This window comes from Mytilus galloprovincialis, chromosome 1 (genome assembly GCF_965363235.1).
Source record: "Mytilus galloprovincialis chromosome 1, xbMytGall1.hap1.1, whole genome shotgun sequence".
Lineage (NCBI taxonomy): Eukaryota > Metazoa > Mollusca > Bivalvia > Mytilida > Mytilidae > Mytilus > Mytilus galloprovincialis.
In genome coordinates this window covers 13,711,113-13,738,873 of record NC_134838.1, presented here as the reverse complement: position 1 = coordinate 13,738,873, position 27,761 = coordinate 13,711,113, and the positions used below count along the sequence as shown (strand labels likewise).

Genomic DNA, 27,761 nt, shown 5'->3' with positions numbered 1-27,761 from the left:
TTGTTTCACGAATCTTATTATATAGAGCACATACATAGATTGATGGTTAAAGCTACATTTGTACACGTGCATGAAATACTTGCCACTAGCAAACACCAATACTTTGATGATGATGAATTGGTTCATCATATTTTCCTCTTTTTTTTATTTAGCAACAAATTTCAACTTTATATATATAAGTACGTCTGAGTCAGTGACAACCCTACAACAGATGTATCCATCGGATCGCCATCAATGATGGTGATACATGGCTGTGTACATAATGTATATACAACTCGTCTAAACATCAACCCAACAATGTTAGATCTGTAAATTTGCTTTCGCAAAATTTTTTGTTCTTCCCTCGCCGGGATTCGAACCCATGCTACTGTGATATCGTGACACCAAATCGCCTGCACTGCAGCCGTCCCGCTAGACCACACGACCACCTGGGCTCTCAAAAAAAGAGCTTTCGGTGGGCATGTGTTACCTTTCCACGTCAGTTTTAATCTAACGGCGTACTACAGTACATGATATATAAGGCATGAAGATGTTATTGTTACAGATCAACTAAATTATCTATAGTAAAGGATCCTACAAATTAATGTAAGATACAGTCACAGAAAATAATTATATTCATAAGTACGTCTGAGTCAGTGACAACCCTACAACAGATGTATCCATAGGATCGCCATCAATGATGGTGATACATGGCTGTGTACATAATGTATATACAACTCGTCTAAACATCAACCCAACAATGTTAGATCTGTAAATTTGCTTTCGCAAAATTTTTTGTTCTTCCCTCGCCGGGATTCGAACCCATGCTACTGTGATATCGTGACACCGAATCGCCTGCACTGCAGCCGTCCCGCTAGACCACACGACCACCTGGGCTCTCAAAAAAAGAGCTTTCGGTGGGCATGTGTTACCTTTCCACGTCAGTTAATATATATATATATATACATGTAGTATCAGTAAGTACATTTTGATGACCATTCCCTTCTATAATTGTGCATTCTTTTTATTTTTACATAACATAGAAATGAGGAAACATAAGAGTTTATAATAGTCATTTCATTTTCTTTCCTCAGAATGATTAACAGCAATGGAGACAAGAGCAGAAATGGGGATGTTCGATGTGAAAATTGAAGACCTATAAACAAAATGATATATCAATATGGCACTCATCAGAAAAAAAAAAAAAAAACAACATTTAATCATGAACCATTGAATCCTGAGTTTCGTACAAGTACCAAAAAGATGCTTAAAATGAGCTCATATTAGAACTAAAGTGTCCTCTTAAATTACCACTGTACATGTAGCAAGACACATCATATGCGGGACTAGTGTACTGAATAGAGGAAAAGTGCCAGGAAACTGACATTCTACGAAGCATTCCAAAGAAAAGATGGCAAAGGGGGAGAGCAATGAAACATGATACATGCAAAATTAATTGTTTCTTTGATTGTTTTATTTATGAACTTTAAAGGGGCATGAAAATGATAGAGATTTTTGTCACAAACTTCACATGTTTGTAAGACATTGAATGTTTTATTATATATTAAAAAATGGTTATGATAAATAAAAGAAATTCCAGTTATGATTAAAAATAAGGTAAACAAGACATTGTTTTGTGTCAATTATAATGCATTGCCTAACATAGTAATATATGACTGCATTAATTACAACATGTTTTAAGCAATAGCAAAATACCAAAAATAAACAGTGTAATCTAATCTTGTTTGATATATATGTATAAATTGTGCGCTATTATACACATTGATATTGTAAAATATCAGCCTCGAACCACAGTGTGAATCTCTCTGATGTCGAGTGCCTATTCTTTTTTCTTTACACAGAAAGACAGTCACAATCAAAATCAAGAAGTAAACAAAGAGTTACAAAACTAAAGGGCATTTACAACACCACGTTGAAAAATACACAAAAAAAAACCAACACGAACTCCATTAAAAACCGGGAATGAATTCAGGTGTTCCTAAAGGGTAAAATGCGATAAACTGCTTATCTTACTTCCTTTCTGTTGTTTTCCCCTTCACTTCAATAGTTTTTCGATAGACGAAAGAAAGCTTGATAATTTTCCTTGGTCATGTTCACGTCGCTAAAAAAATCTGCTCAGCAGGGTGATATAGTCGAAGAGAAAAACGTCACCAGATAAAAAAGGATACTAGTAATAGTAATATTGTCACATGATTATCAAACCTATTTTTGGATACCAATTGTACTGAGATGCACACTGTAAAAAAATCTCTAATGATAGACCAACACTGAATCAGACATGCCTACACAAGATAAAAATATGTCACAATTATTATGTACCATACTATACTTACCTAATTATATAAGTTTTCAGTTCCAAATATTTTTTGAAACAATACATATTCAAATTTAAAAAAATAACCACACCAAATCGACTGCTGCAAATATACATAAAGAAACAACTATTTTTCATATGGATAAGGTGCGCACTAAAAAGTAAGTTTATTACTAAAACAGTGAATGAAAATATCAACTACAAAATCAGTACCGAAACAGTACTGACGAAATCAGAACTGAATCAGTACTGACGAAATCAGCACTGAAACAGTACTGTCAAAATCAGAACTGAAACAGTACTGACAAAATCAGAACTGAAACAGTACTGTTAAAATCAGTACTGAAACAGTACTGTTAAAATCAGTACTGAAACAGTACTGTCAAAATTAGTACTGAAACAGTACTGTCAAAATCAGTACTGAAACAGTACTGTCAAAAACAGTACTGAATAAACAGAAAGTATAACATTACAAGTTTTCTGTCTTGCCGAACAGTACTGATATATACGAGGGTAGAAATGTACCAAAAAAAAAAACGTGAGTAAATTCTTGGTAGTGTATTACTAGCTCTTGCATGTTGCATTTTTAAGAAAAATATACTCATTCTACATACAATGTACGCTTATGAAGTTAGAGTATTGCTGGTAAGACGAGCAAAATTTATAGTTACAAAAGTGAAAACGTTGTTAGTATTGATTCTTGGACTAAGGTGACCAACTTTGAGGTACTAAAATTGTCTAAAAGTGAGACAGAGGAAACTGTATCGGTGGGTTTTTTTTTATTATCTAGTTCTGGACGATATATTCATGGACCTAAGCAGAAGTTTGGTTTGTTAATGGACCATTGTCAATATTCCTGAATTGGAAATTAAATGATCTAGCTTATTTGATCTTCTAGATATTGTTGGTTTTTTTTTTTGTTTGGCTTTATAACTATTTTGATATAAGCGTCACTGATTGAGTCTAATGTAGACGAATCGCGCCTCTGGCGTATCAAATTATAATCATGGTACCTTTGATAATTATTGTTATAAATTAGGCCGCAAGGTACATGTAGCTATTGCATTGTGAATTGTTTCATAATTTTCATGACGCGGCCTTTTATAACCGACCATAAGGTATGGTGTTTGCATTTTTGCTCATAACTACTATATTTGAAATTCGTAGGTATTTGTCTCATTAGCAATTATACAACATCCCTTATTTTTACATAGGAACAAAAATATCATAAAAACTGTTTACTCCTTTTTTGTATTGGTACGCAAACAATAACAATATTCCTTTGGCTAACCAATCGCTGTTTGTCTAATTAAAGTATTTATGTGAACTGCGGCCACAGAAGAGCAGATATATATTTTTCAATGAACAATCGGTATACCAATAAATTTCATTCGGTAAAGATATTGGTTTTGTTCATTAATAAAGGTCGAATGGTGTTCTAGACGAATAGTAAGAAGGTTTTATATGATTCATAAAGTCTATATTTTAGATTAAATAAGAGGTAACAAGGTAACGCTTGTCGTTTTAATAATTATATGTTGCAATTAAATTATTAAATAAGGTTACAATACTTGGATATTCAAGATGACAACGCATGCAATAATACAATGAAGATTTGAAATTCAAATATAGATTCACATTGATTACAGATTAGTACAAAAGGATGCTTTACATGTGTGTTTATCTTTTATTGACTATGTACATGCGTTCATAGAACTTTCACTTCCTTTCATGTTGTCATGAGCAAGGTTGTCGTAACTTGGTGGATAAGCTGTGTTTCCGGTACTTGGTGGGTATGCTGTATTTCCATTACTTGCTGGAATAACATTTAGTTGTTCAGTGCTGCCCATCATATTCCCATTACAAATGTACTTCCAAATGTTGGCGGAAAAGCAGTTTGAGGGTCTAAAAATGTGACATTTAATAATCAAAATTATAGCCTGACTTGCTATCATAACACACGCCACATAATCGATAATACAATACGAAACCAAAACTTTTCTCACGATCAACTATATGATCCAATCAATATTAATTTAGGGAATCTGAAGAATTTGTTTTCAGATTCGGTTGCCTTTTTCACCCTTTTTTTTAAATGATGCATTAAATTCTCATATGATAAAATATTTGAATATTAAGAAGAGCAATAGCACTTTGAATATTTTGTTTTTGTATTGTATTCACAACTTGATTTTGCATTCTCGTTCTGTGCTTCCTGTGGATAGTTGTTTTATTGGCAATAACTCCACATCAGTCTTCTTTCTTTTATGTATAAGTATGCTAGTTGACAGATAGTCTTTTTTGTTCTCTAGTTGTAAAGACACAACATTAATTTGTATATATTTATATCGCGCTGTATGAAGCCTTCAGTATCCAAAGTAAATATATTCTGTATTCTTACAAGTTATTCTTTTTTCATTTAATAGATATATAATCTGTATATACATGAAACCATTTACACGTAATTTAAACGTCTATCTTACATGTTGAGGGGGCGTTACTTCCGGGAGTTGTTATGTATGCCACTGGTTGTTGAGATAGTACCTGACCTTGCATACCTCGCTGTGCTCTCATACTTCTGCAGATACAGGAGATGATTGAAATAAAAATAGACAAACCGACGAGACTGCCAATAACTATCCCTACGGTCTCTGCTGTTGATCTATGTAACGAAAGGGAAAATGGTTCATATTTTATTAGCAGTTGATGATAGTTGAATGAAACAACTATGAAATACATGTATTTTCCTTGACACGTATAAACAGAATAGTATTTCCTCTTTGGCTTTAAATTAAATTGAGCATGGTATGAAACACAGATCAATTCATTTGATATATTGAATAATACATACAAAACATGTCATCTTTTTTTTATGTAGAATACAATAAAGCCCTTTTTGTGCTTGCATGTTACAAATCAAAACCCATCACCACTTTATATTGGAAGCTTGTGTCGTCATGAATGTAACATTTCATTTTTAAATAATGGTTAATTTTTAAAATGATTGTTGTTAGCCAATTAAAATGACGCATTGCAATGAAGCAATTATAACTTGTAATGTCATTTTGATGAAATGAAATAATGCTCGTTTCTAAGATACATACATAGTCTTTGATACAGAGTAGCTTATGTCGTAGTCATAAGATGAATAAGATGAGGAACAACATGGATTTGATGAATAACTCGAACAACAGCCATATATACAGTATTTGCTTCTAAGACTTGAAGAATACGAATAAAAGCTGTAATAACAGGTTTTACTGTACACTCCTAAAAACCAAATATTTATTTACAATTGTATAGTGTTTATATATACAGGAAAAGAAAATAAATAATGCTATATGAACGTAATGATCAGCTAATATGCATGTAGCATATTAATGTTTTCCTTGATAATACACGTGCTTATCTGGTATCAGAGTAATCTAAAATGTTCTTGTAATAACTGAATAATGTTTAGATGCATTCAACTAATGAGTAATAATCTGAACACAAAGAGTCAAGCGTTTTGTGCATCTAATTGATTGAGGAAGATTTTGTGTATGGTTCTCTTATTCATTATTTTTATTATGAATGAGCGTATAGAGGTCAATGTATAGTCGTAAACAATAGACGGTCTCTACCCAGCATGTTAAGATTCTTTTTAAAACATGTAATTCATTTATCAAAAACAAAGCAAAAAGATACACGTACAAAATCAAATTATCCGAATAACAAAACATTAAGATCAAATGAAATATTGTACCCTCTGAGCAAGTGGTTTGTTTTAACTTTCAAAAGCAAACATTGTCATTTTTTTTAATGATGTTCCTCCTTGTAATTAATTTTCCGTTTCATGTTGAAGCATTTCCTTAAGAAATATCTCCTTCGGCATCAATGATTCTTTTCTTTTTATTTCTACAAAAACTTTTTTTATCTGTGCTTAAAAGTTACTGAATGTCTAGCATTTATTATATACAATGAAATAGAAGGAAATTTTTCTTTTAAAAAGAATGGGTTTTTTTTTCGTTACAAAAGCGACATAAATAAGTTACGTCCTTTCTTCTTATAATTATCTTAGGTGAAATCCCTCTTTTATTTAATGTAATTTATAATGTTATCTTAATCTCATTATGTTATTGCATCACGTTAAAAGCAACCTCAAACTAAATGAGGTTTAACATTTGTTTGTTCTTTTGTGTGATGGTTCAACAAAAGTAACCAATTTAAGAATAAAGGAATTTAGACAAGAAACTTATTGCACCGACGGGTCAAAACCCGAAAGCTTGTTAGTTTCGAAATATGCATTTATCAATATTGCTCGCTAAACAGTAAGTTGCGTTTGTACGTATAATTGAACGTTGGAATCAAATTGCAATGGTGTGTTCAAAAGATTTAGAAATATATGCACCATGGTAAAAGATACGGTTTTATAACCCAGGTCTAATACTATGAGCTATTGTTTTCAAGAGGAACGTATAGTTTAAATTGCGAACTGTAGTATTTTATTTTTCTATTAACAAAAATGAGTTCCTTCAAAAAATGACAACAACTAGATTTCTTTTGCACACCCTTAGCATGCGTTAAATAGTTGAGAGCGCTGAGTGTTACTATTCAACATTCCATCAATCAATTACTAAAACGAAGAAACAAAACTTTTGACTGAAACGCACTACAATTTATCATTATTTTTCTATCACGATGCTATATTAGTTTGGTAGTCAAGTAATACTCTGCAAATATATAGCTGAGCTGTCTTTCATCTTTTACAATCATTTGGTAGTTCTCACACAAAAGTATGCGTTAAAACTGACCTCTTTTCCAAAAGACGCACTTCTTCCATGCGCGTTTGAAATTTATATAAATTATTAAATTCTATGTTGTTCAAAAAAAAAAAAAAAAAAATGCCACGTATGAGCATATACATTGTACTGGTCTTGTTACAATCTTGTATGGACGACAAATGACAACTTTAAATCAGAACCCATTTATGATTCATTTATTCGACATATTTTTATATAAAAAGCTTTGTAATCGATAAGTTTTAACCTCAATCATCTTTAAATCTATATAAAATATTCGCCATTCTACGCATATGATAAAAAGCACGTTCACTCGGTTCGGGGAAAAAACCGTTTCCAGAAAGTAATAAAAAATTACAAAAATGCCGATCTCTGATGAAACTTCAAGTCCGTTATCAATTGGCAAAATCAAAAGCCCAAGCACATCAAACGAATGGTTAACAACTGTGGTACGTATACAGGCATTTTCATATACAGAAAATAGACGATTAAACCTGACATGGTCGCTACCTTAAGTTCTCAGTTGTATGGCAGTCGTAAAAAAAATCAAATAAAATTTATGGATTCTCTCATTTTTAAAAAAAATTCTTTTAATAGAATGCATTATCTGTTTTTACTAATGTTGACCTCTTCAGTCTCGGGAGTCAATTTAACTGACCCTCGAATACATAACAGGACCAATACAGACACAGCCAGTTAATAACACTATATGATTCGATGGATACAATTTGTCGTACTGTTTCAGACGTACTTATAATATAATCATTATTTTGACCGCATCCTACATTTATTTGTAAGATCCTCTACAAGAATCATTCAGATGAGCTGTAATATTCCACCGTCATGCTTTTTATGTAATGTACTGTGTTACGACGCTAGATGAAAGGTAACACTCAGCCACCGAGAGCTTGATTTGTGTCGAGCCTAGGCGGTCGAGTGGTCTTTCGCCCTGAGCATAGTGCAAGACGATTAGGTGCCAAAATGTAACACAGTAGCTTTATTTTTCGATAAACATTGCAGTTCTGCATTCCTCAAATGTTTGCACATACGTAATATCGCCAATTTTGCGTACCGTTTATAAGTTAATACCATCTTTTAAAAATTATATCACAATTTTAATTATCCATTAAAGTTTTTAAGTAACAAACAATTTAAAATAAAAACATCAGACACGAATAGCGTATGCATACAAGTATAATACAGTCTGAGCTTACAATAAAAGAAAAGCACAATTATAACAGCGGGTTTTTTTTCAAAATAAAAAAAAAAAAAAAAAGCCTATGACTTGTAATTCAAAAGAGTATAAGAAAGTCTGAGCTTGAATTTTTTGTTTTTAACAGCGCTTTTTTCAAAATAAACATAAGATGAAAAAACCATACAAACCTATGAATTGTAATACAAACAGGTATCCAAACATATTGCTGGTTGATAAAATTATTTTTTGAAGTAACACCTTTCGCTTTCCGAATTTAAACAAACTAATTTAATTTTTTCCAATAGGAATTTTCTTCCTTATACGTATTCACTTAATGGGCGGTTATCTCCTTAGAAAATAAGATATGTTTAAACCAATGACTTTTTTTAATGAGATCAAATGCCTATTACAGTTTGTTTTGTTTTAAAAGTTTACAATCTTACGTTGATTGAGTGTAGCTTATGTCCCTTTAATATCTGCGTTATGTAATGATACATACATGATTCAGAGCTATTTAGAAAAATAATAAAATAGATGAAATGCTCATGAAAATGAAAAAAAATTAAAAGGAAAAATGAAGAACGGAATCTAGATAATAGAGAACTTTAATACTACTGATCAGTTTTATCTTAACTATAATTCTTGGAGTGAACCAATAATCAGATCTGTCTAAAACTGTCCATTGGTATAACTTATTATGTTAGGAACTGTTTTAAAGGTGTCTAAAATTGTTCTAGGTAATCTTGACAGATTTGGGATTGCAAAAATTATTTACACAACCAAACTAGTCAGGAGTCTGGAGTCCAATGGTTTTTATCCGTTTTATTCGTTGCTGTATTTCAAATTTCTATTATTCCTTGATTGTTTGGTACATGAATAAGTTCAGAGAATATTATCCAATCAACGTTAATTTAGAGAATTTAAAGAAGTAGATTTCAGATTTGGTTGTTTATTCGTCCCTTTTTTTAAACTGATATAAGTAATTCTCATATGGTAAAATATTTCATAAGAAGAACAATAAAATCTTTGATTTTTTTTTATTGTATTCACTTGGAACTTGATTTTACATTCTCGTTCTGTGATTACTGGTGGATAGTTATCTCATTGGCAATAACTTCACACTAGTCCGCTTTACATGTTGTATTAATATGCTAGTGACAGCCAATCTTTTGTTACATTGTTGTATACAGACTCAATTAATTCGTTTATATTATTATCATGCTGTATACAGCCTTATTTATCCAGAGTACATATATTTTGTATTCTGACAAGTTATTATTTTATTCATTAGATATTCATTAATTTTATAATCTATATATACATGAAAACCATTTACACCTTATTAAAACGTCTATCATACATGTTGAGGGGGTGTTGCTTCCTGTAGTTGTTATATATGCCACTGGCGGTTGAGATACTACCTGGCCTTAAGAACCCTGTCTCATACTTCTGCAGATACAGGAGATGATTGAAATAAAAATAGACAAGGCGACGAGACTGCCAATAACTATCGCTATGGTCTGTGCTGTTGATCAATTAGCGAAATTGGAAAAAAATTGGAAAAAAGTATACGTATACTTGGCCTACTTCGATTCGTCCGATTCGGATTGTTTCGAGTTAAAAGATCGGTGCTAATGTGCGCACCCTTTCCGAATCTAAGTCAAAACTCCTTCATCGAGTTGTAAGTGAAAAAAAATAAAAAAAAATACATTATGTTTCAGAAAGAAAAGTCCTGATTCTGTATGCTTTAGAGAAAAAAAGTTGGTTAGTGAAAAAAGATTGTTGGAAAAAAAAATGTTGGAAAAAAAATGTTTTATTTATAAACATCGCCGACAGTTAAAACACACATGAACACTATTTGTTTATTAAAAAACAGGCAAAAATCAAATTCCCCTTGTCAGCCTCTTTCTTCGGCTGTATTTTGTAAAAAAAAAAAACACTTATTTTGTATCAATAATTTTTTGTGTTTCCATTAATTAGAATTATGTGCAAGTTGAAAACCGGAAGTCGTTTATGACATAGAATAGATGTCGTTTATGACATAGAATAGATGTCGTTTATGACATAGAATAGATGTCTTGTTTGGCACAACTTTTTTGAATTTTGGATCCTCAATGCTCTTCAACTTTGTACTTGTTTGGCTTTATAAATATTTTGATATGAGCGTCACTGATGAGTCTTATGTAGACGAAACGCGCGTCTGGCGTATTTAATTATAATCCTGCTACCTATGATAACTATTATGACTTATAAGTTGGTCTGATGACGGATACAATATCCGGACGCCTTTATTTTTGTTTTTCTTCCAAAATAACCAAAACTGAAAAGTCATCAGAATAGATGACAAATGCGACTATGCATGGTACCTATAGAACACAAAGGCATGATGATTAACTTATTGTGGAAGGAAAAGAAGCGACACACAAAATGAAGTCTTTTCGTTTAATAGTATAGATATTGAATAAAATATCATCATTTTTTTTTATATATAGAATACAGTATAGCCCTTTTTGTGCTTGCATGTTGCAAATCAAAATCCATTATCACTTTATTGTAGAAGCTGGTGTCGTCACGAATGCTACACTTCATTTTTAAATAAGGTTGGCCAATGAAAATGACGCTTTGTAATGAAACAAACATAATTTGTAACGTAACGTTATATAAAATAAAATAATGTTCGTTTCTGATATAAAATACATATATTCTGGATACAGTATAAGATGAATATGATGAGGAACAACATGAATTTGATGAATAACTCGAACAACAGCCATAGTAGTGCGGTGACAGAAGTGTAAAAAGTCGTCTAGATCGCGAGTTTAATCTCCCCAAATAACACACGGCTAAAAATAGTCTTGATTTAAAGACAAATATGTCTTCTTTAGTTTTTGCCCTGTCGTCAGAATTTCGTACGGTCACTTTTTTCTAAAATGTCGTTTTAATGACTGGTAGTATATTGGAGAGTTTCAACCCCCCTTTTTAAAAATGGAAAAATGCGTATGTTTGCTTACATTTAATTGAAATAGTTTTTCCTGAAGCTATTTTTATATGTCAAAATATTCTATTCAGTATTTTATTTTCTTCTAATCTATAAAATTTGCGAAGTTTAGACTATTTAAAATTGAGGTAAATTTTAATTGCAAATTCTGACTCAAACTTTAGTTTCTTCTTCATAGTAGTATTAAAAATTATCCCATAATGTTTTAAGCATATAGTAGTGAATAAAACTAATAAGTGATAAAAATTTCGGAACCAAAATATGAAAAAAAAACCTGAAGAAATCAATGGAAAAAGAATGGAGTAAAAATCTCCAATTTCAACACGGAACTCAATCACTTGCCTTCCGTCACATTTTGTGTATTAGTCAATAATTTGCTCTCAAATGATATATGAAATTACTACCTTTTTTGCTATTATATACACATATTTTCAATTAAAGTGCACTGATATATGGCACATACTTTGTGTGTATATGTTTATATTCTTTGTTTTTTCGTTATAAAACATCAAATATACTTTGTCAGAAAAGTCTTATTGTAAAATCAAAAAAATTGACGGATAGTTTCAGTAAATATTCCGTGTTATGTCAAGTCTGTGCAACTTGCTCCATTTAGTCCAAAGAAAAGACAAAAGTCGTTAAATGTTATGCAGTGCATAATATGCCCAAAAAAACCTCGATTGAAATTTGGAGTCAATTTACTAGTTTAAGGAAGTCGATTTTTGTATCTGCATTGCATAAAAGATTGGATGAGGTGAACACATCATGCAAGATGTTTTATGCGATAGCTGTTAATTTGAAGAACTCCGTACAGGCAGTTTATCATCGTTCATGCTACAAAACTTACACAAGTAAACATATGTGTTCCCCCTTTTAGAGCGAGGAAGCTTCTAGTCTGATATTTAATGACAACATACAATTATCTGACTGTTGTCCCTCAGTTTCGGGTATTTGTACAAAAACAACAAAACATTTTAGAAAGATAAAAAATTACTCAAGTTTGAATCAGATGAGCGTATTAAAAATGTTTATCCGTGTCAGGTAAAGTTAAAGTTGGCATAGTTTCCCGTCCATCTTTTAAACTTCAAGCACTCTGTCATTTTGGTTGCAGTACAAATTTTTTGCTAAAAACGAAAAAAAAATCCAAACCCGTGGAAGCAGATATCTCAGAACACGATACTGCTTTTACTAATTTTATTTTGGCTATTGATAACGATTTTATGGTCATTCCTCATGACACCGTTACTTTATAAATATAGATCATTTTTTCCGGCTAATTCTAATGTAAAATATTCTAAATGTAAAATGCAGTCTAAATTCATTTATTTCTATAGAAATTCAGTTGTCAAACGACTTCAACAAGTTCAAGGCAAATATAACATAATATTTATTAGCAAAATAAATATCTAAGATGCCATATAAGCTTCTAATCATTTGAAAACTGACCTCAAAATCTCATTGTCAACTGTAAACAAAAATAACAGACAGATATTTCATTCCGCTGCAAGTTGACTTAGAAAAGACATCGAAACTCTAAAGAAGACTACCCAACTTCGGATGAATTGTCTCTTCCTTCTTAATTCAGTCAATGCCTTCGTATTTATTGCAATTCATTCTATTGTTACTCAATGAAACTGCATACAACCAAGACTATTCTCAGGAAATTGCACCAGAGAAATTGTGGAAATGCTCAGCAATTGTTGAGGCAATCGTTCTTGTTTTACCCCTTTTCATTTAGGATTGGCTTTACATATGTACCATGCGTTTGGTTCAAAACACCTTGTTGAAACATTGAATGCCAACGGATTTTATGCTTCTTAAAGTAAAGTGCGACGCTATCTAATATGTTGCCAACCATGAAATTGAGCGAATTCAAGATAGTATATACGTCTCGTATAATGTTTCCCCAGCATCTTTGCAGACAAGCATATGGATGTCATCACACCTTCCTAAACCCCCTTTTAGATCTCTGTTAAATCTTGAAATGATAGGGATGGTTTGAAGCTGGTATTTGTTTAGGAACAAATGTCTTCGGACTTCCTACAATACCTTGTCTGTACTTGTAAGGAAAAACTCAAAATAAAGTGTTTGCTTTGAGCAGAACCTTTCATGTGCAGATCTGTGGCAATGAGTGAAATGTGTAGACATATCAAAACATGTGTTGTGACGGTTGATGAAAATGAAGATGATGGAGATAACGGTTGATTTGGTATAAAGCTTGTTGTACTGGTACACACGGTTCCAGGCCCGAGGTTAGGGGAGTGTTAGCGTGCGTACCCTTAAAAAAGTTAAACCCCCGCCACTATCTGTATGTGTCTGTTTCAAGTCCCGAGACGGTAATGCAGTGTTTGTCGTTTGTTTCTATATACTTTATTTGTTTCTTTCTTATTTATTTTGTACATTAATAATCAGGCCGTTCGATTTTTTGTTTGTTTTACATTATACATGTCGGGAATTGAAGACTATGCAGTATGAATTTTACTCATTGTTGAAGCCCGTACGGGACCTATAATTGTTTTATGTCTCATTTGGTCTCATTTGGAGAGTTGTCTCATTTGCAAGCATATCACATCTTCTTTTTTTTATATTGAATACTTTTGAAGTTTGAGGTACGTTGCAAGGGAAAAAAAGGGGGGGGGGATAAAGTTACAAAACCTATAATGTAATAGATATTAACCAGAGTTAAATATACAACAAAAGATAATACTATGCAGTAATAATTGTGAAAAAAAACCAAAAAGCAACGAGTAGTCTATAAAAAAAACTGAAGTATCTGCAAATTCAATTTGAGGTCATATTTGACTGTAGTGTTCTATTGCTTTGGTTTGATACCTCACCCACTATGATAGTTTAAAAATAATTTTATGGTATTGTCCTGCATGACACTTGATTTTTACCTGAAATTGATATTTTTCATAAGGTTAAGGTGCTTTAAACATTTTATAGGTTGAAAACTTGATTTATGAAGTTTTGTTTATAAAATGTCGTTTTAGGATTTTTTTTTGATAAAAAAATCTCAATTATTAAGGTTCATGTATAATAACAAACATTACTAAAGCCAAAACAGTATCATTTGTATTCAGATAGAGTTTAGAAATAGAAAAAAATGACAAAATTGAAATCCTCCCAAATGTTCACAGATTTTTACATATGACCTTTGACCTCAATTTAAAAAAAATGTGACCATATCAAGTCCTGACGACAGACACAATATTATAGTACACAATTTCCTATTTCCAATGCTATATTATGTAGGTGTGTGTTCGATGGGGAGATTAAATTAAAAAAATTCTGCCTTGAGTCACCGCACTATAGATACAGTATTTGCTACTACGACTTGAATAATACGTATAAAGCTTCTACTGTAATTACAGGTTTTACTGTACACTCCTAAAAACCAAATATTTATTTACCATTTTATTGTGTTTATAGATACAGGAAAAGAAAAAATAATGCTATATAACCTTAATGAGTAACAATCTTAAAAAATGAATCAAGCTTTATGGTAAACTTTTTAGTATGGTTGAGGAAATTGTATTGTTTACTGTGCTTCTCTCATTGTCATTTTACCGTATTTTTCTTACTTTATTCAATATTATCTCATATCGGTTAAGACTATTGGATAACAAGGGGCCACATGACCTTTTTTAATCTTAATAAATTCCATCGGTCATAAGCAGATCAAAATAGACCGGAAAACTGCTCGTTAACGGACTTTAACATGTTAATGACCGGTGGGGTTTGGTTTCTCTGTTAATGACCGATTGGGCGTGGTTTCTCTTTGCAGAGATATGTCCCTTTAAGGCAAAGGAACAGAAAATGACCGTTGTCGCAGATTTTTCTAAAATTTACTTACAACCTTGACTCGTTGAACTACATATGAAAATCGAAAAAAATAATGCATTTATCTGTTTTATTATCTAAAATAGTACAGATTGATTTTCTTCAATATGAGTGAATATCTGTAAAGATAACACATGAAATCGGCGAAAATTTTTCTAAAATTTTGCTTAATTTAAAACATAAAATCTCTAATTCTACTCCATAGATTTTTCTTTAAAGACTATATGTTGTTGACACATCATTTATTTTTGATGATATAAAATAATCATATGGTCACCGTTTTTTGTCTTATTATCAATTTGTAGCCTTGTTTGTAGTGTAAAACGTCAACAATCAACTTTTTATGGCCTGTAACACGACGACGTTACGATTATTTCGACGTTTTGTAGGATTTTTTCACAAATAACACGACAGTGATGATGTATACCATAAAAACGAAGTCGGTGACCCTATCTTTATTTTCACCATTAAAACGAAAATTTATGTATCCACAACATTTAGTTTTTTTTAGAAATTCTATGGAGTAGTATCAAAGATTTGATGTTTTGCAGACAATTATCAAAAGATTTTTAGCCGATTTCATGTGCTTTCCATACAAATGTTCACCCATTTTGAAATAATTTAATCAGTAATATTACAAATGATAAATAAGATAAATGCATTATTTTTTCGATTTTCAGTTGAAGTTCATCGAGCCAAAGTTGTATGCAAAAGGAGTAGGTCCGGTAAGGGCCGATTTTGGCCTGAAATTTCATGTTCATATAACGAAATATTTTGGACACTTTTTAAACACTTGATTGTCTATTTCAATTTATTCAATTAGTTTATGGGAAAGAGGTTAACTGATTTAGTCATTAAAAATGCTCCAATTCAAGTTTGAATATGAAAAATCTATCAAATATGCAAAACATCGTCACTTTTCAGATGTTTATTGTCAAGTATGAAAGTGGCTGCATCCTTATTCATCCTCAACATTTATCTATGTTATGTATTATCATCAAATACAACTTACATTTCAATATTAAGAATGAACACGAATGCGGCCACTTTCATTTAAGACGGAAACCGTCTAAAATATAACTATTGTGAAGATTTCAGTAACTTAGCATGAATTAACGATGTTAGTTCCCGATATATGTGCATTTTATTGTCAAAAACAGCCCATATTTGTTGTAGCAGAAGCATTCTACTTTCCAATAAATAGCTATATTATTACAATTTTACAATTTTGTAAAACTGCTATATTTTGGGGCCAAAAAGGGGCTTACTGAGCTTACTGAAATCTGTGACATAGCCCATTTACTGTAACTTGACCTTAATAAAACAATTTTCTGTTTTTAATTTTATATTTAAGTTATTGAATTGTTTAACATGTGTTTTCTTAAATATGAAAATCAAGGAAAACTTTTATTTGGTATTCATATACTAAAAAAATGCACTAAGATAAATGGCAGTGACTTATAGCTACATGTATTACTACCACTGATCTTCACCCTTTTCTTTAAAAATCGTACAATAACTGAGTTTGCTTTCAACATTTTAATCTATGAGAATTAGTAAAAACATGGTCCCTCAATGAAATAGCATGATAGTTATTGAATAAATGGTCATTATCGTTATATATCATGGACTGAAAATTGCACTGAATGAATGGCAGTGCTGTCGCACTCAATGCCACTGTCATACGGACAGTCCTTGATGTATCACGATAATTTAATTTATTGAATTGCACCAGTAATTTATTAATACAAAACAAAAAAATTAACACACGCATTTGACCATAACTATCATCGATTTCATTTTTGTTATGTATTATTTGATTTAAGAAAAAAGAGGCAGACGATACCATATACCAAATTGAGATTCAAAACTTAGAAGTCGAAAAGAGACCAAGCAAAATAATTAAATCATTGAAAAAATGGAAAAACTATGAAAAGACAAACAAACGTCAACAAAACGCTATATATAAAAAAAACAATAAAAAGACGTATATTCTAATATGACGTGCTTCTTTCGCTTTGTGAATAAACCCTTGCTCTAAATCAAATAAAATTTAGTCTTCACGATAATAACGAGTGGTTATTCATTTGTTTTTCTATCTGTAGATACTATTTGTTTCATGCCATAAAATGTTCCACGTATTTATATTTTTGTTGATATCCATGGTAGTTCCGCATTCCTCAGATGGTTGCACATACGTAAGGTAGCCAAATTTGCGTATACTTTTGACCTAAAAGCCATTATTTTACTTTTTTTACAATTTTAATTATCAACTTAGGTAAAGTAACAAACAATGTAAAATTAAAACTTCAGATACGAATAGCGTAAGCACTCAAGCATAATATAGTCTGCACTTGAAATAATAAAAAAAAATATTTGAATTATAATACAAACAAACATAAAATATTCGGAGCATGAACAAATTTTTTTTTTCAAAAACAGCGGTTTTTTTTTCAAAATAGATAAAAAATTATCAAAGCACAAACAAACCTATAATTTGTAATACAAACAGGTATCCAAACATGTTGCCAGTTAATAATTTATTTTTTTGAAGTAACACCTTTCACTTTTCGAATTTAAACAAACTAATTTTATTGTTTACAATAAGCATTTTCTTCTTTATACGTATACACTTAATGGGCGGTTATCTCCTTAGAAAATAAGTTATGTTAAAACCAATGATTTTTTTAAATGATATCAGATGCTAATTACAGTTGATTTTGTTTTAAAAGTTTACAATCTTACGTTGATTGAATGTAGCGTACGTTCCTTTGCTATCTGCGTTATATAATGATACTAAAATATTGAGAATGGAAATGGGGAATGTGTCAAAGAGACAACAACCCGACCAAATAAAAAACCACAGCAGAGGGTCACCAACAGGTCTTCAATGTAGCGAGAAATTCCCACACCCGGAGGCGTCCTTCAGCTGGCCCCTAAACAAATATATACTAGTACAGTGATAATGATAATACATGGTTCAAAGCTGTTTAGAAAAAAAATCAAAATGGATAAAAAGATCCTGAAAAACATAAGTATTAAGAAAAAAACAAAGAAAGAATGAAAAATAAACAAAAGAGAACGAACTTTAATACTACTGATTAGTTATATCTAAAATGTTCTCGGTAATAACCCAGTATTCGTTCTATCTAAACCGTTCTCGGGAATAACCCAGATTTGTTCTATCTAAAACTGTTCATTGGTAGAACTTCTAAAGTTAGAAACTGTTTTATAACTGTACTAGATAGTATTAACAGCTACACATGGTCGTTAATTGGTATATCAAGGTAAATTTCATGAAAAATAATTAAAGGTTGTCGAATAGTTTAAAGTATGGTAACAAATTGTTAATGCAATGAAATACAATTGACCCGCACAAACTGTGAAAAAATCTACTGTATTAACCAAGGCGAAAACTGCAGTTAGGAGAGGGATTGGGACTGCAAACATTATTAACACATCCAAATTATTGACGTGTCTGTTCATTGTCAGAATTCTGTTATTCAGTAGTTTTTTATTCGTTTAATTCGTTGCTGTGTTTCAATTTTTTATGTTTCCTTAATTGTTTGGTACATAAATCAGGTCAGTGGTTTTCTCTTTTGAACTAGTTCACATTTTTTCATACTTTTTGTTTAGCTTACATATATTGTAGAATGCTCACATCTTTTTTCTTTAATCTATATGTAAATGTCTCATTTGCAACCATATAAAAAAGAAGATGTGGTATGATTTACAATGAGACAACTTCAAACTGTTCAAAAATGCTTATATATAATTCCAGTGCCTAGCTATGGTTAGAAAAGGATTGAGTGTCGCACACATGGTTTACTCTACCTCATCATTTAAGTGCCAATATCAGTCAGGAGTAATTAAGTGGTTGATACTCGTTTTATTGTTTGCTTTATATCAATTTTCTATTTTTCCTTATTTTTGTAGTCTAACGCGCGTGTAGCGTACAAATTATAGCCTGATATCTGAGCTTATTGTAAAAATAGTTGCATTTTGGTCGAGATTAAATTTCGTTACGTGCCTTCCTTTTTTGACATCCTGTGGTATCGGTCGTTGGTTGTTCTGTGGTTTGCCAAGTTTTGTCGACTATTAAATTTATTAGTTGGTGCGTTTCTCTGTGATGTGTGTTTATGCTGGATTTTTGTCATTTTCGCGACATTGTAATATAAGCGGGAGGTTTCGCTAGCCATAAAACCGGATTCAACTCACCATTTTTACTTTGAAATGAATGTCCGGTACCGAGTCAGGCATATGGCAGTTGTTATTAGAAAATTTCTTCGTATGTTGGTGTCTGTTTTAGTCGCATTTTCAGTGTTTAAGTTGTTTGTTTGTTTTCCTATTATAGTTGATGTGTTCCCCTCGGTTTAAGCTTGTAATCCATCTTTATTTTCTCTCACTTGATTTCTGACTTTTGAACACCGGTATATACCACTGTTGCCTTTTTTAATGTATCAATTGAGATTTATAAATGCCTTTAACTTGGTCAAAGGTTATATCATTATTTTTATTAAAATACCTAAATTTAACCATTCATAACAATATTTTCTTATTGGATTTAATAACAAATATCAATTTTAATATTTTAAAAATTGTTAGTGAATACTGTAATATATTGGAATCAAAATATCTTATCTTGATATCTGAGATGGCAATACATGCATTAATACTAAATTAAAAATACAAAAATGATTCTGAAAACATTCCGAAACTTATTATGATTCAAAGAAAGAAAAAAGTATTAATAAATGTTTTTTTTCAATTTTGTCATCTTTGATCAACTATGTACATGCGTTCATGGAACTTTCACTTCCTTTCATGTTGTCATGAGCAAGATTGTCGTAGCTTGGTGGATACGCTTGGTTTCCAAAACTTGGTGGATAAACTGTGTTCCCATTATTTGATGGACAGGCTGTGTTTCCATTATTTGGTGGAATAACATTTAGTTGTTCAGTGCTGCCCATTATGTTAATGTTACTCCCAAATTGGGGTTGGTAAGCATTTTGAGGGTCTAAAAAATATAGAACATCATTATAATTGGCTGATATTAATTCATGTATTTAAATATGATAAGAAATTTAACCCTGTGGTCTGAACATACTAAATTTTAAACTTGCACTTTTTTGCATTCTTCCTTTTGAAATTGTGTATTTCATTCCACAAGCACTTGTCTCTAAAAGAAATTACCTGTATAATTTAATATATATCACAAGTTTACCCAACTCGTGTATTTCAGAAATGCAACCCGGCCGCGGACTTCCGATATATTTCAATACTGTGGTTGTATATATATCTGAAACTTGTTATGCCATACTTCGTATTAAATTATCTACAAAATGGTGTAGAACCCGCATATGTCTATTGCCGATATCATTCGTCACAGGCATTCCAAGTTTATCATCATAATAATTTTGTCTTCAATCTCACAGCCAAATGGGAATGCTACGAGTTAACTGCCTTTTGTTAAATAAAAGTATATATTTTAATGCCAATTTGTTTTATTGTAAGCCAAAACACCAATCCGTTCAATGCCGACGAAAGCAAACACAATTTTGTATATCGTCTCCATTCCCTTTCAGTGATTAAAATCCCTTTATCTTTTCGACGAAATTAACAAATATTTTACCCAAAAAAAACACCACATATTTACTTTATACTAAAACTGTTATCTTACATGCAGCTGGTACAGGGCCTCCAGTTGTAGTTACGTATGTCACAGCAGGTGGAGACATAACCTGACCTTGCACACCTCGTTGCGCTCTCATTCTTCTACAGATGAAGGAGATGATTGTTACGAAGATAGATAAAGCGAGGAGACTACCAACAACAGCCCCTATGGTTCCAGCTGTTGACCTATAATATACCAGAAACTTGTTATGCTTATTAAATTAAATAATTTAGCATGCAACATAGAAATAATAATATGAAATGTGTTATAAACTTTTCACTTTTCTTCTATTGCCTATTCTGATTTATGTATAGCATACATGAAAGGCTCTAGTATGGTTTGGTAAAAAGGTTCTTGAATCACATGTTACTTAAAACATTCAAAAGGGTCATATTTAAGTAAATCGACAGGTCACAATATCACCGTCCCCCAAAAAATTATCAAGGAAGCAGATACATTGTCGGAGTGTATACAATTCATTTGTACAATATTCCAAAACATGGAAATATCACAGCCAGAATAAACATTTAAAGGAGATGTTAGTAAAATAATGCATCCTGTTTTTAACATTGATGCAAACAATTTTTTACTATTATGCACAATTTGTAGGAATGCTTGATTTTCGGATTTCGGATTGGTCGAAAAAAGTGTGCTCAACGCATATATGGCCTGAAATTTGTGTCTTAAATCACATATAAGAACTCTATAGGAGAATGAGGGTACTGGGTTACCAAATCTATATTTACCATTTTATGTTCATTTCAAATTTAAAATGAATTTGTTTACTTTTTTGAGTCAATGTATAGGTTTTGATATATTCTCTTTCAATATTATTCCAACATTTTTCAGGATTACTATTGCCACACGTAAGTTACACGGTAGTTACACGTGGTTACATGAATAAAATCTGTAAAATCAAATCAACAACCAATTTAACACTGTAACTTTAGGAGGCTCGAATAAGGTTTGTTTTATAAGTTGTAACTTTGATTAGCTGAATGTAAATAATAAAACAAGTGTAACCCTACAGTTGATTGATTCTAATGTGTAACCTAGTGTAACCATTTTTATGTAGTGGTTATACATACTGATATATTGATTTTAAGACACATTCCTAGTTGAGCGCTTGCAAAGATATTAAACCATGGCGTCATAATCTGCATGTGCCTGTACCAAGTCAGCAGTATATTTGTACATACATCAGGATTTTGATTACTCATTGAAATTTACAGTTAGTCATATCAGTGCTAATATAGTAATGGGTTTTGCGCATTTAAAAGACCATCCGGTAAGTTGCTTTCATTTACATCATTTTTATCATCTGTTGTTTTCTTCTTATAGTTGATGTGTTTCCTCTGTTTTGATTTGTAACTTGGATTTATTTTCTCTCAATCGATTTATGATTTGATGGACGGTATACTTTTGTTGCCTTTATTTGGTTTTTTATTTGTAGAGTTGTCTCATTGCCAATCATACCTTATCTTCTAATGTTTATATAAAACGTTTTTATGATTGTTTGATAAGAATTCTATACTGGATGCAAATTATTTCTTGTTTATCTTGTAGAATATTCATATTTTGTCGTCTGTATTGTTGTTCTCAATTGTACCGTTCCTTAGCGTTATATATCTGTTAAGCTTCCCAGTCGGCGTGTCTTCAACTACGAAATACACATACATTTGAAAACAAACTATCATAATGTTGTAAACAGTCATTTTAGTTTCGTCGACCGAAAATATTTAACGAATACCATCACGTAAATATTATTATGTATACCAGATGGTTTGATCATTTATTAGTACACCTTTATTTCAATTGTTAAATCATTGATTGTTAGCTACATTAAAAGTTGATTTATTTACTTCTATCCGTATATTAATTAATGTTGGTATCATAGTTTGCGTCCAATGCAAAATACTACACTGCAAAATCAAAATCATGGTGTTCAATTCAAAAAGTGTCTAAAGGCCTGAACAAAATATGAGTTTTTTAATGTTAGGATATTATAATTTGATACAATGCTCTAGACAAAGGATTTTTTTTTATAAAAAACCAACATACAGAGTATAGCTGTAGTTACTCAGGCCATCCAAATATGATGAATATGATGAATATGAAGAAGAACAACATGGACTTGATGTAGAACTTGAACAGCAGCCGTATGTACAGTATTCGCTTCTAAGACTTGAAGAATAAGAATAATAATAGCTTATTCTGTAATAGCAGGTTTTACTGAGTACCACTTCTGAAATACAAAAGTGTTGGTTTACATTGGATGTTTCATAAAATAATAAAGATCATTCTACTTTAATAAATAATTTAAACTGCTTGACTTGAAAAATAAAACACGTTGAATATATTCTATTCTGACACAAATTATATTCAAATAGAACCTACTGCGTGTAATTGTTGTAAAAATAAGTTATAGGTGCATTACGTAGCTTTGTTTTAAATACCTTTACAAATAACTGTTAAGGAACATTAAACAAAATTTCAGTTTAAGATTAGTATCGTTAATGTCTCATCGTTGTATTTCATAAAATATTCTTTATTTCTAAATTCAGTTCCTTCTTGTTTTATTTTTCTTATCTTGTCAAGGTGCTTCCTTAAAACTTTATCCTTATTGTATCTGTACTTTTTTAATGTTTTTTTACTTCAAAGTCTTTTGTGTGTCGATGTTTACAAAGCAATCAATTTGTGGCATACGTTACACAATATGCAATCATGTTATAAATCTTAAACAGGAAATAATTTATCTGAACAAAACTTGTGCAAGTCTTGTATGAAGAGTAATATGATTAAAATTAAAAATTATCACGTATCTGAATATCCTTTGCAAGATCTGAAAATGGCTATATTTAGACAGTTTTGCATTTAATGCAAACAGTCCTAAACTCTTAGTGGAATAGTGGTCTGGAGCGCTGGACAAGAGACTAAGCCATTGATACTGTAGTTAATCAAAGTTGAAATCTAATTATCACACTGTTGGGTTTACTTTTGTAATACAAAATTCAAAACAAATCTAAAACATGAATAGATTGTACAGACAACACCGGTCAACACTACGATTATACATTCAATCCCGACACGTGTAATTTACTAGGATTGTAAGTTTTATCTCTGGGCACCCCGGCTTCCTCCAAGAACAAACACTGACCGCCACGAAATACAATAATAGCGCAAAAGTGCTGCAAGTGGCGTTAAACATCATTCAAACAATCAGTTGATATTATTACACCCTTTTTTAAATTGAAAATTAATATCTATAAAAAACAAATGTTAAAATTATAATAATTAACAAATATACCGAACTTTAAGGTAGAAATCTAAAACTGATAACTGTCGTATACAATTATATAAAATGGCATGAGCCTAACATTCAAATGATATCGTACATTTATTATTTCAGTGTTAATAAACAAACCTATGATTTGGAATAAACACAGATATCCAAACATGTTGACTTGTAGTAAGATTGTGCTTGCAGGGCGTACCTTTTTGCTGTGATTTGACGAAACAACGTTATACATATATATCAAGTAATAATTTTCTTCCTTATACGTCAACAACCTTTGCTTACTATCCGCTTCGTTTTCACAGGAAAAAAGCATGGAAATACCCATGAACAATTTAGGTAAACCATACCAGATGCTTTTTACAGTACATTTTGCGTTTTCAATTTTGAAGTTGTTTTTGAGGTTGTGATATGCAAATAGCGATATAAGTAACATTCATTATCTATATCGGTTAAGAATAAGCTTATCTTATTGGATAAAAAGAGGCCACATGACATTCTTTATTCTTCAGTAATAAGTTTCATCGGTCATTAACAGAACAAAACGGACCGGAAAACCGGTCGTTATCAGACTTTTACATGATAAGGACCGGTGGGGTGTGGTTTGTCTGTTTGTGTGACGTTCCGTAATAAAACGCAACGCGATTCAGACGTGTTTGCAGTTTACAGTTAGGAAAATGGAAGACCCGTCTGCTAGTGCAGAAAACTCTAATGACCGTTTTGCTACTGATGAAATTATAGTAAACTTTATTTTGTATTTCAAGTGACTTATATAGATATCTAAAACTATGACCGGTCTTTACTCTTTCCTAAAGAAATCGTACATTATCTCGAGGTTACTTTCAACAATTTGAATTTTAATTCTATGAATTCTTTTTAAAACATAGTTTCTCAATGAAATAAACATAATAGTTATTGAAAACTGGTCATTATGGTGATATATGGACAGCCCGTTTTTTTTCAAGTTTAACTTTATTTACCCTTTTTAAGTGTATACTACTGTTGCCTTTTGTTTACTTTTTCAAGTTTATAATACTGTTGCCTTTATTTACCTTTTTCAAGTTTATTCTTCTGTTGCCTTTATTTACCCTTTTCAAGTTTATACTACTGTTGCCTTTATTTAGCTTTTTCAAGTTTATAACACTGTTGCCTTTATTTACCCTTTTTTAAGATTATACTAGTACTGTTGCCTTTAATTACCTTTTTCAAGTTTATACTCCCGCTGCCTTTATTTACCCTTTTCAAATTTATACTACTAGTGCCTTTATTTACCCTTTTCAAGTGTATACTCCCGCTGCCTTTGCTTACCTTATTCAAGTTTATACTACTGTTGCCTTTATTTATCTTTTTCATGTTTATACTACTATTGCCTTTATTTACCTTTTTTAAGTTTATAATACTGTTGCCTTTAATTTTCCTTTTTCAAGTTTATACTACTGATGCCTTTATTGACCTTTTTCAAGTTTTTACTACTGTTGCCTTTATTTTCCTTTTCAAGTTTATACTACTGTTGCCTTTATTTACCTTTTTCAAGTTTACACTTCTGTTGCCTTTATTTACCTTTTTTTCCAGATAATGCACGTTCCGGAGGACAGCGTCCAGAAAACACAGAACATTGTCAATATTTTATTACGATAAATCACAGTTTGTCATGACATAATCACGACTAGAAAAAATCGACTGAATTTCCCCGAATGTTACGGGACATGTCCTACTGCCGGGGTGCTTGGCCGACCTCTCCGGACCATTCCCCATCAACAGAAATCTGATACGAACGTATACGACTTCGTTCAGACAATGTTAGGACATTCAAGGTCGATGGGGATAGTAATCCGACTATTTAACTGTTCGTGTCTTAAGCTGGGGTCACACATCAACGATTTTTCTGCCGTCCTTGACAGGACCCTTCCAAATTTGAATTGCAAAAGTCTGATCAAGATCCTGTGAATCGTGGATAGAAATTCAAACTTTAATTAAAATCTGTAAACAAGATTTTTTAATCACGACAACAATCATATATTGTTTAGGAAGCGTCGATATTCAACCCTTTCCAAACGAATTTGTCCTGATAATCAAGTTCTCAATCCGAATCTAATCCGATTTGTATCTTTCGCATGATAAAATTCGACCGAGCCTGTCACGACTGCGTTCCGATTCTTACGAATGTAACCCGGCAGAGATCAGACAGTGACGGAAGTTACCGTTAATTACCTGTCGGCATATTCGGTATGATAAGGTACTGCCGGAGCGTAATCCTATCACGGTCCGCTGTACCGCATTGCAAACGGCTTTGTTTGGACTCATTCGTATTGTGTTCTGTATTTGTCGGGACTCTGACGAGTGTAGCATTGACGAATGTCGTATCAATAACAGGACTGTTTCTGAACGGTTTCGGCAAAGATATGGATGCAATCTGGACTCAATCAGCAGAAAAAAAATAATGAAAAATGTCTCTAGATCATTTCTGTTCCACAGAACACCGTCCTGAAAACACAGAACATTGTTCGGATTTTGAGCCGATATAGCAGAATATGTCACGACATAGTCACGCTTGTAATCCGACTAGAAAAATCGGCTGAATTCTCCAGAATGTTACGGAACGCACCTAACAGTCAGGGTGCTTCGCCGTACTATCCGGACCATTCCCGACCCGTAGGAATATGTTACGAACTTACACGACTGCGTTCGGACAATAATAAGACATTCCAGATAATTGAGGATAGTAATCCGAGTTTTTCACTTGTGTTCTTATACTGTAAATTTCTTGTCTTAAACGGGAGCAGTTATCGTAATGTATGAACGCCACATTAGCGCAGTATGATCTCAAACGGGAACAATAATCAGCACTGCTCGAATCTTGCATTATATCAGCGAATCAGAAAATATCAATAGGTAAGTCTGGTTTATAATTGAAAGATGATTTGACTCGCGATCTTCTGCACTCAAAACGAGTATGTAACCGTTACGCGATAGTTTTAAAAGTATAGATTATTTTATTCTGTTTTTGATGATATCTTTTACGTGGCTCTGTGTTTGTGCATCTCGTAATAGTGTTATTGTGATATGTTAAATTATTGTGTTTTGACTGGTGTGCTTTGTCTGTATGTCTTTTTTGTTTTCTTTGTTACATCGTGATTTGTTTTTAAAAGTGATTAAGATTACACCATATTGACTGCTGTACCGCAATTTGTGACATTTTACCTACTATGTCTGTTTGCTTTGTTCACACATCGTTGTCAATATAATATATATTTTTTATGCACCTTTCATACAAGTCAGAGGTTTAGCTAGCTTTAAAAGCAGGACTAAGCCACCATTTTCTACATAAGCAAATGGCTGTACCAGGCCAGGAAAATAACAGTTGTTATCTATTCGTTTGATGTGTTTTGATTTTGCAATTGGATTTGGGACTTTCCGTTTGAATTTTCCTCGGATTTCAGTATTTTTGTGATTTTTTTCAACATGATACATCAGATACTTTAGAACATTGTGGAACATGTGATTTCCGATTTGTTTTGAGTCGAACACCACAGATGAGTTATGTAAACGAAACGCGCGTCTGTCGTACTTAACAATTAGTCTAGTATATCTTTGATGAATATTTGTTGTTTTTATCTTGCTTTCCACTGATCAAACGAATGGAAAGCAACAGTTTGGTACA

General features: G+C 31.9%; 3 long non-coding RNA genes across 3 annotated transcripts in view; all 3 read right to left on the bottom strand.

Annotated features, from left to right (window-relative positions):
• Positions 1-27,761, bottom strand: part of LOC143066227 (uncharacterized) — a 257,038-nt gene that overhangs the window by 92,584 nt on the left and 136,693 nt on the right. The window lies entirely within an intron of this gene.
• On the bottom strand, positions 3,820-8,592 carry LOC143071039 (uncharacterized). Its single transcript, XR_012976778.1, has 4 exons — positions 8,479-8,592; positions 5,419-5,584; positions 4,798-4,976; positions 3,820-4,219 (listed from the first exon to the last, which is right to left on the bottom strand). It is a non-coding gene; the product is annotated as an uncharacterized LOC143071039 (long non-coding RNA).
• Positions 19,627-24,355, bottom strand: LOC143070974 (uncharacterized). Its single transcript, XR_012976767.1, has 4 exons — positions 24,230-24,355; positions 22,867-23,050; positions 20,812-20,990; positions 19,627-20,148 (listed from the first exon to the last, which is right to left on the bottom strand). It is a non-coding gene; the product is annotated as an uncharacterized LOC143070974 (long non-coding RNA).